The following is a 12,733-nucleotide window of genomic DNA, read 5'->3' on the forward strand; positions in this document are numbered from 1 at the left end:
TCTGCCGAAAATCTAAAGCGATGGCTGGACTTCCAGTCAATCAATCAATTAAAACTGATTATTATGGATTTCAAAATCTTCTTCGCTTTTCATATGTGCCTATTTTCAGTGATATCAACTTTAATAGCGGGGAATTAACTAAGCTTATGATTTTTTTTCTTTCTCTCATTTTTGCCATTTTCAAGTAACGTATATTTGATATCAGCATAATAAAACTGGAAATTCAGTTTTTGGTGTGCCACCCCAATAACATTAGAGAACCATCCCACTGCTGATATGATGAATGAGCTTCTTAAGACACTTGGCAAGGAACTTATCTCTGCAGGGGGACTATTGTAATTCGTTGTTATCAGCTCGCTCTAAAAGCTCCCAGTTCAGATTCAGGCGATAGAAACTCTCTACTTTACAATAAGGCTTAATATTTTTTTTAATGTTAAAGCCTATAGTTAAGGCTTGATCAGATGTTCCTGAATGCTGCCTTAATTATTGCTATAGTAGGTTTGGATTGCTGAGGGCTTCCCAATGATGCACTAATTGTTTGCACTTCAGTCTTATCTCTTCTTTCTATGCATGTTTATACAACACAATATTTAATCATTAGCAATTATTTCACACTGCCTCTCTTTCCTGTAGTGTGTCTTTTGTCCTCCCTCTCTTGTCTTTACGGAAGGTGGATTCCTCTCCCTGAGCCTGCTTTTCCTGAAGATTTCTTCCTGATAATAGGGATAAAACATTTTCATTCCTACTGTCGCCAAATGCTTGCTGAAATGGAGTTTTGTGATTGCTGGAGTTTCTTTCTAATATTGTAGCTTAATGTACCTTACAATATAATGTGCCTTTAGGAAAAAGTTGTTATGAATTAGCGCTATGTAAATAAAATTGAATTGAACTGAGTGGCATGTTCCACCTGAAGGAGGTCCCGGGGCAGACGCATGGCATGCTGGAGAGATTATATCTCTCTGCTGGCCTGGGAAGGCCTCAGTTTTCCTCTGAGAGAGGTGTGGGCTTTGATGCTTAGGCTGCTGCTCTCGTGGCCTGTCCCATGAAAAGTGGAAGAAAATGGTTGGATGAATGAACTGAATTCTATAATAGGTAGAATAATACATGGTTCCAATTAGGTTTAAAGGTAAAGTGTCTTAAATGTATTATCCCATATCCTATTAGGGTACAGAAGCAGAAACCACAGAAGTGAACTTAAGGGTGTGTAGAAACACAAAAAACTTCTTTGTAATGACTTGTCTCTGACTTGGTTTTATTTGTGCTTGGGTTTGCTTCCCAAAAACACTTTAAAAGCCCTTGGGATAATCAAAGACTGAGAGCCAAGTCTTTTGTGCAGTGAAACCATTCAAGCTTCAATGGTTATTTTGTCCACTTGAAAGAACTAGAGATCATAAAGTGGTAAACCACAAAACTCTTATATAATTCACATTAAAATTCCCCCAAAATGCTGTTTCTTTGATTAATATGATTTCCTTTTTAGATTTTTTTTTTCTGTGACCAGAGGTTTTCTGATTTAGCTCCCAACAGTGATTCACTGTTCACTTTCTATTTTCTGATTTTGTCTCCTGAAAAGCCTGAGATGGTATCTGCGCTTGATAAGAAGAACAAATGTTATTTACAACATTTTACCTTTATTCACGTTGAAATCCTGCACAGAGTCGTGCTTTTCAGCTTTTACAGATCATTTCCCAGCTTTGTCGCGCAACACATATTTGATTCACAAAACCTTACTCACAACAAAAAGGCAGACAGATCTTTACACAGTGGAGAGCTTGTTGCGCAATTTTTGCTGGAAGTCTGAAAGTTTTTTTTCTTTTTTTCATTTTCTAGAGAAGTCATGTTTTGTTAAGACCTGTTAGTTTTATGGCAGCCTGCTTTTCTCTTTTTGACTCCAAGTTCAGTTGCTGGATCACTACCAAACTGAAACGCACACCTTGTACTCTGACTTCTACATGCTGCAATAAACTTACACACATCAAAGACATTCATCAAAAATCCCCCAATGTTTTCATTCACTTTGCTTAGAAAATTATATACAAAATGTGTACTTTTAACACAAGGAATGTGTTCTGTGTTCAGTAGTGGTTTTACACAATAGCTGCTACAAGACATGACAGCAGACAATGGGCTACAAAAAAGTGCCCAAACAGAAAGAACCATTTGGACCATAAATCCACATGAGTGAACATCCCATGTCCTTCCAGACAGTTGCAGAACATGTCCAAAAACTACAACATGACGATCTTCTCATGAGCCAATGTTTTTAGTCACGGGCCGCCCTCTCCAGTTGTTTGAAGAAATGTCCCTCTCTGTCTGTTGGTTCAGCTCCTGTAAGTAGTGATGGTCCTGCACGTGCATGAGACCACCAACGGAGTCCGCAATTTCATAAAGGACTGCAAGGACGGAAAGTGCTGTTCCAAAGAAATACATTTTCAGGATGGCTGCCACCATGGTTTCTGTGAGGAAGAGCTGCCTGCAAAAGGAGAAGTAAATATTCAGATTTTGATGACAGACAAACATTAATTCTACAGCAGGGGGGCCATATTTAGATTTCCAAAAAAAAAAAAAAAAGAGGACACTTGGACCAGTCATGAAGAACTTTAATACTGTTTGCTTAAAGAAAACTTTAACATATTTAAACGAAGCCTTCTCTGTGCGGTTAATGAATGGTGAAATTAAAAAAAAAATGTCATATAGGCTTTTATAAGTCTATAAGTGCAAAAAAGGACAGTTGGTAATCCTATTCTACAGCAGATTTTAAAAAAAAGGGGGAAAAAAATCAGGTAAAAGATTTGTAAGAAAAGCTGAGGCAAAAAAAACCTAAACAAAAACATGCATTGATCTATGCATGTTTGACAGATAGCTTGTCACCAGCCTACAGATTTTTGAAGCCAAGCAGGTAGCTGAATTTTGAAACAGTTCATGTGCATTTTGATCACTGTTTATATCTCGATGACCGCAGTACAAAATTCACCACAAGACACAGTAAACGAGTAAAAGCCTTCTGTTTTAGAAAGAAATGATCTAGGAAGGAAGCTTGAATCACCGGCATACATCAACAGGAAGATAATTCGTGCTGCGTTTGCAAACTTCTGGAAGAATCAACTTTACCCTGAGGAATAATCTAAAGTCCTTACGTCTCTACACATTTTCGACGATGCAGCTGTTACTTTCAATGCGGATGTAATAGTTTCACTTATTCACTGTGCTCAAATTTACTTAAAAGAAGTGAAAAATAAAAGAGTAAGGGACGACTCAAGGCAACAGTCAGAAAGCGAAAGACGCATGGCTTTCAATGCGATAAAACACAGACATTAAATGCTGCTTGTCGGTACTTTAACCGAAAGGCTCTTAAAGACTGGGACATGGTTTCTAATGGCACGATAACATACCGGAATATCCACCGATCTGTAAACCGTTGTTCTCTCTCGTTTCTCGAAGCTGTGCAGGCTCTGTTTCTCCAGCGGGCACGACACGGCACGGCACAGATCATCAAAGAAACCAGTTAAGTTGTTTGGTTATTTTGTCCGTCTGTTAGTTCACACAGTGTTTCTTCGTGCGAGGTGAGGAACTCTTCGTCCAACCCGCTGCTGTGCCCGCACGGTCTGACTCCCCCTCTCACTCTCTGCTGTGGTATGATAGACGACGTCACGAAGAGGAGAGTTCTGGGTTTTCCAGGCTGTTGATTAATTTCCTGTTTTAACAGCACTCAAATCACTTTCGGCCTAATTGTTGTGTCGATAGTCAGTTCACGACTGACACATTATCTGATAAGGATATGGGAAATTTGTAAACGATTTCTAGTGAAAAAAAAAATGACAGTTAAGTGTGTGGACTGTGGTTAATTTCCTTAAAGCTAAATTCTTTTTTTTTAATGACCAGCAATTGTTAATTATTCTTGACTACATTCAGGTAGTCAAGAATAAGAGACCCTTAGAGACCAGGCAAACCGGTTGTGAGGGAAAATGAAGATTCCCCAACTAATTTCCAGTAGTTGCTGGGAGAGTGATTGATAAAGAGTCACGCAGCCCTACTGTCAGTGACACCCTGTCGCTAGAGAAACTGGCATCCAAATGTAATTGCGTTGGTCTTTAGCATATTGTTGACCAAATTAAACTTGTCTACAACATCTGTCTAGCTGTTCTCCAAGGTGTAGTTTCTGCTCTGCATCACACTTAGTTTGATAAAGATAGTAAGTTTCAAACATGAAAAACTACAGGCAGCCATGCAATCAATAAAATGTTTTTGGTTGTATCATATCTAATATTTGAACATCAGTTGAGCAATGTGTGCATAATGTCAAGTGAGAAACCTTAAAAAGGTTTTAGCTTGCTGGGGAAGCCACCAGCTGCTGGGGAAAAACATGCATTCCCAGATTTGTTGGCAGTGGTTCTTGGAGGTTGCTGGCTGTTGCTGGTCGGTTGCAAAGAGTGTGCAGCACCAAAAACCTCATGATTGCTTTGGTTGCTGCTCTCTTTGTAGCAACTCTCTTTTTTTACTTTCTCTTTTAGTGGACTACCTGACAAGCAGTAGTAAAGGTTGGTAAAGTGCGTGCCAACTTGCCAATGTTAGGAAATATACATTTTCCCCCAAAAACCAATCGTTGTGGACCAGTGTCTAGGCCTGTGTGACAGGGACCAAATTCACTTGACCCTACAGTTCCACTATGATCATTCAAAATTGCTTACAAGTTCACATCATGTGTTTAGAAGCCACACAACTGGAAAACCTCTCATTATTACTACACTTCTGTATGGCTCTAAGTACTGGCTCCTTCTAAATGAGGGCATGGACAAGCTCGAATCTCACAGATAAGGTGCCTGTGCCAAATCCTGGGTGTCAGTCTGGTCAGCCGCCTTAAGAACACCTGCATCCATCAGTGCTGTTCCACCAAACCAGCCACTCCAACCACAATTCATCAAAATGAACTAAGGTTATGTGGCAGGTCTACAAAATTGAGGCTGGTTGCTATGCCAAGAATTTGCTGCTTGAAACCCAACATGCCAGATCCTGCCTGTCTTCATGGCTAAGAAGTGGCAATATCAGATTTTAGCTTTCAGTTTTGCTGCTCTAAAATCTTACAAATGCTTCGTATGCCCTGCACCAGCACCAACAGCTGAAACATGTTCACACATCAGTTGACGAAGTGTGTGAAATGGCAAAAGGTTGAATGCAATGGAAGCAAATTTGCTGTGAACTCCTTCTTGCTGTGGCACGGCAGGACGCTATGTCAAGTTATTGCAGTAATGAAATAATGAATGGAGGAATCAGCCACTAGCTCAGTTTCTGTGTCAAATTAGTAAAGGCCTTCATGTGACTCTATTGGCTCAGTTAGTTTTAGGTCATAGTGGATAACACATGTCCGTAAAGCGAGGTAATTTTGTAATTCAGCATCATTATTAAAGGCAGAAAGGAGGACTGACCAAGGTGGGTAATGACTTGTCAACCAAGTCATTCGCCAGTAAATGTGTGGTGTGCTTGGCTTTTGAGTTAGATCCAACCCTGGCTTATCACATGCCAAAACAAGCATTATTTTACAATAAAAACAAAAAGAGGTTAATTTGATCTTTGTTTGACCGAACCTTTAAATACTTACTTTTAGAGTAACAATAGAGCACTGTACATTTTTTAAAAAAAATGTCATTATTACACATGTTCAGTTACAATATTTTGATACTTTATAAATTGCTCAGATTTTACCATGTGTACATTTTTTTATGACATGAAACCATTCCTCCCGATTCAGTATCTCTAGGATGCCTTGATCAACGAGCACACAGTGCCACAGCACTATTGTTGATTTACCCTGTGTGCTTTAAGTTATTGTCTTGCTGGGCGGATCGATCCAAACATCGATTGTATCTGTACCAAGTCGGTAACGGTATCAGATCGATACTAGCCCGGTGAGATCGATTCTTTACTTTAAGTTCCGCTCTTGTTTCCAATGCTTTGGTTTCGCCAAAGACGAAACAGCCAGGTCGCCGGAGTAGCCGCTCCTGTGTCAGCGCAGAGCGGGCACACTTTGCTCCCCCTCTCGTGTTTAGATGTTGCGCCGTCACGTGATGTGACTTAGACGCTTTGGGGGTTGTTAAGTTGTTTACATATTATTTATATTTTCACCAATACTGGACCGTATTTACCAGTTCACAGCTTTTATTTTGGTATCGGATCGATACCAAAATATGCTGAATCGCACACCGCTACTTGCTAGATCACCTCCTCATTTTTGTCTGTCTATCCAGGGTAACTTGGTTGCTGGGGCCTATCTCAGTCATAGGGAGAGAGCCAGGGTGCTGCCCCAACAGACTGGATTCTAACCAAGGATCTTCTTACTAGGAGGCATCAGTACTACCACCTTTTTCAGTAGAAAGGACTAGATGTTACAGTCCCTGATTCTGCATTGCTTTAGATGGAGAGACTCTTGAGGGACGGCTGTTATGAGGAAAGGCAGCCCAGAAACTTTGCCAGCAGCACACATCGTTGTGTGTCGCAACTTTCGGTCTTTTACCCAGGCTAATCTGCCATTTTCCTTCCTTTGTTAGGTTTAGGGATTAGAGATCTGATCTATATTATCATTTTAAATTTGGGACACATTGTCAGTAGTGGACCTTGGATTCATCGGGTGTTCCGGCCATTATCACTAGACACCCTCATCCAAGGAGGCCCGAGTGGATCAGGCCCTGGAGCGTGTCACTGGTTTATGTTAAATTGTTATTTCTCTTCTTCTTTCTTCTGTTTAGTTTCCTACAGTTTATTTTCTATCTATTCACTGCAACTGAGAAATAATACTTACCTCTTTAGGTAACACATTAACGTGTGTTATCCAACCTGTCCTACTCTTCAGGACTTGGTGTTCTTTGTGCACCAAACTCTAAATACCTTTTGTTCCTTCAAATGGAGAAAACGTTCTTATCGAGAAATTAAACATCCTAGCAAACATCACTGAGAGAGCAGTCTTTTTCTCATTGTGCAGAAGCTAATGAATTTTAACTCTGATTCAGTAACCACAAGATTTTCTTTACATGTCATGGGGGAAAAACACCTCTATTCGATGAAAGTACTTTGAATTCACGGTCTGGTTTTTCTTTTTTCTTTCTTTTCTTTTCTTTTTTTTAGCTTGCTGGATAAAAATGGGTTCCTTATACAAGCAAGTACGAAGATAAATGTCAAAACTATTTAGTGAGCTTTACTCTTCAACTCCTTAAACAGCTGTCTCCATTATAGAACAAAACCTTTTTTTTAATTTGCCGGTTTGTGTTTCTCAGAGAGCTTTCACCTTGTCAGGACATGCTTGGCTTTTGTTGCTGTAATGCTCAGGTCTCAGTTTGACTGCCAAAATGTTTTCAATATTTATTGAATTATTAGTACATCTGGAACTTTCTTAGCCTGGATAACAGCATTGTTAACAGCAGTAAAACCATAACTAACAACTTCTTTCAAAGGGGAAAAAATTAAAGCATTTTTAAATAAGCTTGTATCTTAAAAAAATAAAAGAAAAAAAAGATTTGATTGGTGACTTTATACATGCAAATTTTATATCAAGAAGGAGCACTGAATAAATGGGTATTTATATAACGTAAAATAAGTGCCCAAAAAGTGTCCAGCGGCATTGTTTTGACAAGGACTTCCTTTATGACTACAGTGTACCCAACTTCTAATATGTCAATTTTCTTAACATGACTATGAGTACACTGTAATCATATGGAAGTACAGCCAACAACTGTGACACTATCATATTAATATGGACAAAATCTTTCCAGCTGAATATACTGTTGAATATGAAGAATTAAGGCAAAAGGCGGTTCAACCCAGTATTAGCAAGATGGACCTAATAAAGTGGCCAGTGAGCGTATATTTGCTTAATAAACATAGCCATTTATACTTGTGACATTTTCTAGTCTCTTTCCAAGTATAACAAGATACTACAATTAGGGTTACAATAAAAATGAGTTTGTTAACCTCCCAAAGCCAAGTCATCATGTCGGTGTAAGGACAGAACTTGTGTGGCTGTTAACAGTAGTGCTAACTACTGTAACTTAAATGCTAAAGTTATCTGGCTAATGCTGATGTTTGGAAAGCCTAATGTGTACTTTCCAACATCTTGTAGGATGGTTAAAGAATGGTGTGTTAGCATGCTGACATTTGGCAATTAGCTGACCCTTAAAGTGATTGTGTATGGACTGCACACAAGTTCCTTGTACTCTTGTCCAGCACATTCAGACATCCATTTTGACTGGCTCTGTTTTACAAAAGTGAAAGCTGTGTCTCAAAAAATTCAGGAATGTGACAAAACCTAAAATGTCCATTTTGTGCTCTTTTATAAAGAAAATAAATCTAGGCCTTTCATACTGACATTTTCTTAGTGTATTAATTATAACATTTTCTTGATGTAGCCTACGGTATACTCAACACTCAACTTTCTTATTGTTATGTGTTTAATTAGTTATGTATTTATTTATTTATTTATTCATTTATTAGGATACTAAACTTCTTCGTAAACAGCAAACATATGTTTTCATTTCTTCATTTAGGGCTCCTATAGACGGTGAGGCTTTATGTCTTAGATCAATGTGGAAATGTAAGGGAAATCATTGCTCAATCTATTTACTACATGCTCACTGAGTCACAAGCTGAGAAATTATAAAGGACTTGAGTAATAACCACTTTAAAAATGGTTATTACACAACCACTTTGATGGACGAGTTTAGACCAGTTTATCAGGAGGTTTTTCACTTTGCTCATGTTAAAACTGAGATGAGATACCAGAAAAATATGTAGAGCAACATATATCGAGGTCACTTCATACTTTTCACTATCTTAGCTCAGAACTTTGTATGGTCTAAGCTTTCAGTTGTACTCTTTTTCTATTCATTCGAGTATGTTAACCAGCAACATATCACAGTAACTAAAACAAATATGTACTTTCACAAATAACATTGAAAATAGTTTTCCCTGTGAGCTGATCTCATTATGATATCTGTTCATTGAATCCAGTCGTATGATTTCCTAAAGTTGAAAAAAAGGTTTGGAGTTGTCTAAGCAGCTTGTAGATGCTTGGGCATGCAAAGAACTGAGGTAAAAAGGGATCTTCTATGTTGTAACAGTTGGTAAAGAGAGCACTGACTTGGAACTATATTAATAGAAACCGATTGTTAGTTTAAAAAGAATGACAATAGATAATGACCGGTTTAGACTCTCAGATTTTTAGTGTGTGGCACTACATGTACTCCATATATTTTTCACATGTTTAGTATTCTCTCTTACTTCTTGGCAAAAGTAGAAAGGTTCAGGCTGCTCATACATGCAGTTAATAAATAATTCTGGCTTCCTTTTTAAAGCCTAGACTTTTGTCTCTCAGTTTAATACAGTTTTATTTCTTTAGAGGTCAGTACGGTTTTCTTGCTAATGCTTCTCAAACTTTTTCTGTCATGCTTCATTTGAGAAGCCATAAAAAGTTTATACCTCACTTCACATAACCTTAATCAATCATTAAAAAGTTAAAACAAAGGGCAACAAAGTCCATAACTGATTGGTTGTTTCCTTCATAGCTTAACTACATAAGTAGTTTTTTTTCTCTCTTTTCTTTTTTTGCACAATGCTAAATAAATTGTGGCTCTGTGACTCACTGGTGAGTTTACTCTAAATGCTGAAAGGCTATCTGGTAAAAGCAATGAAACAATGGGAGGAAAAGAACCAGACGAGACTGTGAATCAGAAGCTATTCGTTGTTTTACGCAGAATTCATCCAATTTTATTTGGGTCATCATAAAAATTGAGGAAGTAAGATGTTGTTAACCAACATCTTACAGCTGACTCACTTTATAACCATCATCTTTAGGATTTATGGACTGGAAGAAGATTTTGATTTCCCCACTGCAAGAATATCATTGAATCAACAGAAACAGACTTGTAAGAAAACACATGAAACACAGGAAGACAAACCTTGCTAAGGAAATGATGGCATCTGAAATAATTGCACATTGGATTCACTAGATGGCAGCACTTTACAGTTAACAAAGCAATATTGAACGGCCTGAAGACTTAGGCACTGAATATCAGTGAGAAATGTAATACAACACTGTATCAACAGTGTTGTATTACATAATAATAAGGATCTTTACAGTAAACTTCCCATAGAGGGAAAAACAGGGTTGTTACTAATAACATTAACAATATATCCATTCTATCCAGATGTAAAACAGTATGTTATTGCAGTTAGTGCGTATTTATAGTACCAAGGCATCTTACTGAAGCAGCTAAATATAATTCAGCTATTATTCATTTTATTGTTTAAATTTGTGCTTTTACTGTTATGATACTGTAATAGGGCTACCACACTTTAGTATGTCTATTTTTTAATATCATTTATTATATTGTAACATAATAGAGATATCAGCATGTCAGTACAGGAAAAGGTGAAGGTATGCAGTTATTAACATTGGCACCACATTTCATTTAGTCAAGTCGAGGTTCTGCATTTGTTTGAGTTTGCTGAAGTTTGCATATTAACCCTCCCTTAGGTTTGCTTTTACTTACATGTACTCATATTTTTGATTATTGATTTTACATTTCAGCTTTTTTCTTCTTTTTAAAGATGACTTGATACATTTTTTTCAGAGTTTTTGTATTTAAATGTATTTGCCAACCCCTGGTGTCTGGTGAAAGCACAGTATCTTCCCCCATTTACCTTTCCATTTGTCTTTATTATCACTTCTGTTTTGTACATTTTAGTATTTTTATTTTCTTCTTTTAGTCAGTTATTGTAACTGCTTTGTTCTTTTTCCTACTGGACAAAATAAAAGTCCGCTTTTATGTCTTATTGCTTGATTCCTAACACCTGGATAAAATAAGATAAGTTAAAATAACATTTTGATGGACATTATATTTATCTTTTCAGAACATTAATTTTAGTTTCTTCTAACTGAAATGAATTCAGATCATCTGAAGGAATATGTCATCCGCAGAGACTCAAACATACAAACTTAGCCTTACAAGGAGCGCTCTTTTGTTACTCACGTGTTAAATCTTATGACTCTGATTTATCACAGCTAGTCAATGACTACCCATACTGTTCACATGATGTCCATTACAATAAATGTAATCAAATTATGAGGGACAAATTAAGGGCATGCACATGTGAAATTAAGAGTGTGATCCTTCTAGTTCTCCTGCATGTGACACTAACCGTTTAATACCAGATTAGATAACTTTCAGGCACTACAGAAGCAATGAGCTCTCAGAGAGGGAAGCGGGATCAATGCACAAATTCATTCAGATTAGAAACCAGTTTATATTTAACTTATATTATAAAAGGCCATTTGTTGAACTGGTAAATGTCATTTTGGGGGTAGCATGCAGCAGAACAATGATCTAAGCACCGTAGACAGCCTACAACAGAATAACTAAAAAATAGAAGAATCATCATGTCAATGTCCAGATCTCAACCTGACTGAAATGCTGTGGCAGGACCTCAAGAAAGCTGTGTGTATATGAATGCCAACAAACCCCAATCAACTGAAGCAACATGGGCTAAATAGAATCCTGTGAAAATGCTTTTTATCGCCATCTGTGACACATTTATCCACCTATTTTAGGGGGTTTGAGTTTAGCATTAGAAGACCACCTAAGATAAAAACCACACAGTTTAAAGTGGTCATGTCAGGATAAGGTTATGCCTAGGAAAGAAGTGGCTATTTTAATGTTATTGGTATTTTTTCCTTGAAGTCAATAATAAAAAAGCTTTATAAAAGTCTCACTGAATGCACAACAACATTTAGATTGGACTGACTGTTATGATGCTAAATGTATTTGAGATTTGCCCTTTGCTTTGCAATAAACAACCAATTTGACATGACAAGACAAACATAATGGACTTGCACCCATGTAGGATTATGACTTGAAAGTGAAATTCAGAGCAATTATGTAACACTTAAACTTTTGCAATCAATGCTCTGCAGTGTTAAAGTAGAAATACAAGTTGTTTCAAATTGCTGGTCTGACCTCGGCCTTTGAGTAGTAAGGAGAATGATTACACCCGAGTTGTTTTTATACAGACTGATATCTCTGGAATGCAAACTACTACCTTCTGTGAGGTCGTCACAAAGCTGGAGAAGCTGTAAAATCATACCCTTCCAGCACGAAGAAATGCAAGTTTAAGCTGCCTTTGCCAAATATTTCCATAAATGTTGCTTTGTGTTTGTGGTTTTTGCAGAAATGTGGATTGCACAACACTTGACATTATATTTCTTCATTTCCATTTAATACTTGTACAGCTGCTGTTATTGTATATATATTTATTTATATTTCTTCATACATTCTTATATATTTCTATACTGTGTATTTGTGTATTGTGTATTTTGTTGTACAGTTATTTTATTTTCAGCTTTAATTTATATATTTTATCTTATTCTTTCCCAGTTAAATTTACCCTTTTTAATTTTCATATTTATTTCCTATCTTATTCATAGCCTTTTTTTTCTTTAGGCCACGAGCAGTTGTGTAAGCATTTCACTGCATATCGTACTGTGTATGACTGTGTATGTGGCAAATAAAATTTGAATTTGATTTGAATATGTTGCTCTCTTTGCAGAGCACGTTCACTCTAGCTGGTCCGACTAATTCTGAAATCCTCTTTGTGAACATGACGTGCTGATAGAAAGCAGGATTAACCCGTGCATAGAGAGCGGGCAAGACATAAAGAGAGCTCCATGAAGCACTCAGCAGGACAGTGCCAC

The 12,733-nt window shown here is 37.3% G+C and overlaps 1 long non-coding RNA gene across 1 annotated transcript; it reads right to left on the reverse strand.

Moving 5' to 3' along the window:
• Positions 1 to 1,611: 1,611 nt before the first annotated feature.
• LOC113009166 (uncharacterized) lies at positions 1,612 to 3,706 on the reverse strand. The gene is made up of 2 exons (XR_003270122.1): positions 3,393 to 3,706; positions 1,612 to 2,473 (listed from the first exon to the last, which is right to left on the reverse strand). It is a non-coding gene; the product is annotated as an uncharacterized LOC113009166 (long non-coding RNA).
• Between the last annotated feature and the right edge of the window lie 9,027 nt (positions 3,707 to 12,733).

Source organism: Astatotilapia calliptera, chromosome 17 (assembly GCF_900246225.1).
Source record: "Astatotilapia calliptera chromosome 17, fAstCal1.2, whole genome shotgun sequence".
In the NCBI taxonomy this organism is placed as follows: domain Eukaryota; kingdom Metazoa; phylum Chordata; class Actinopteri; order Cichliformes; family Cichlidae; genus Astatotilapia; species Astatotilapia calliptera.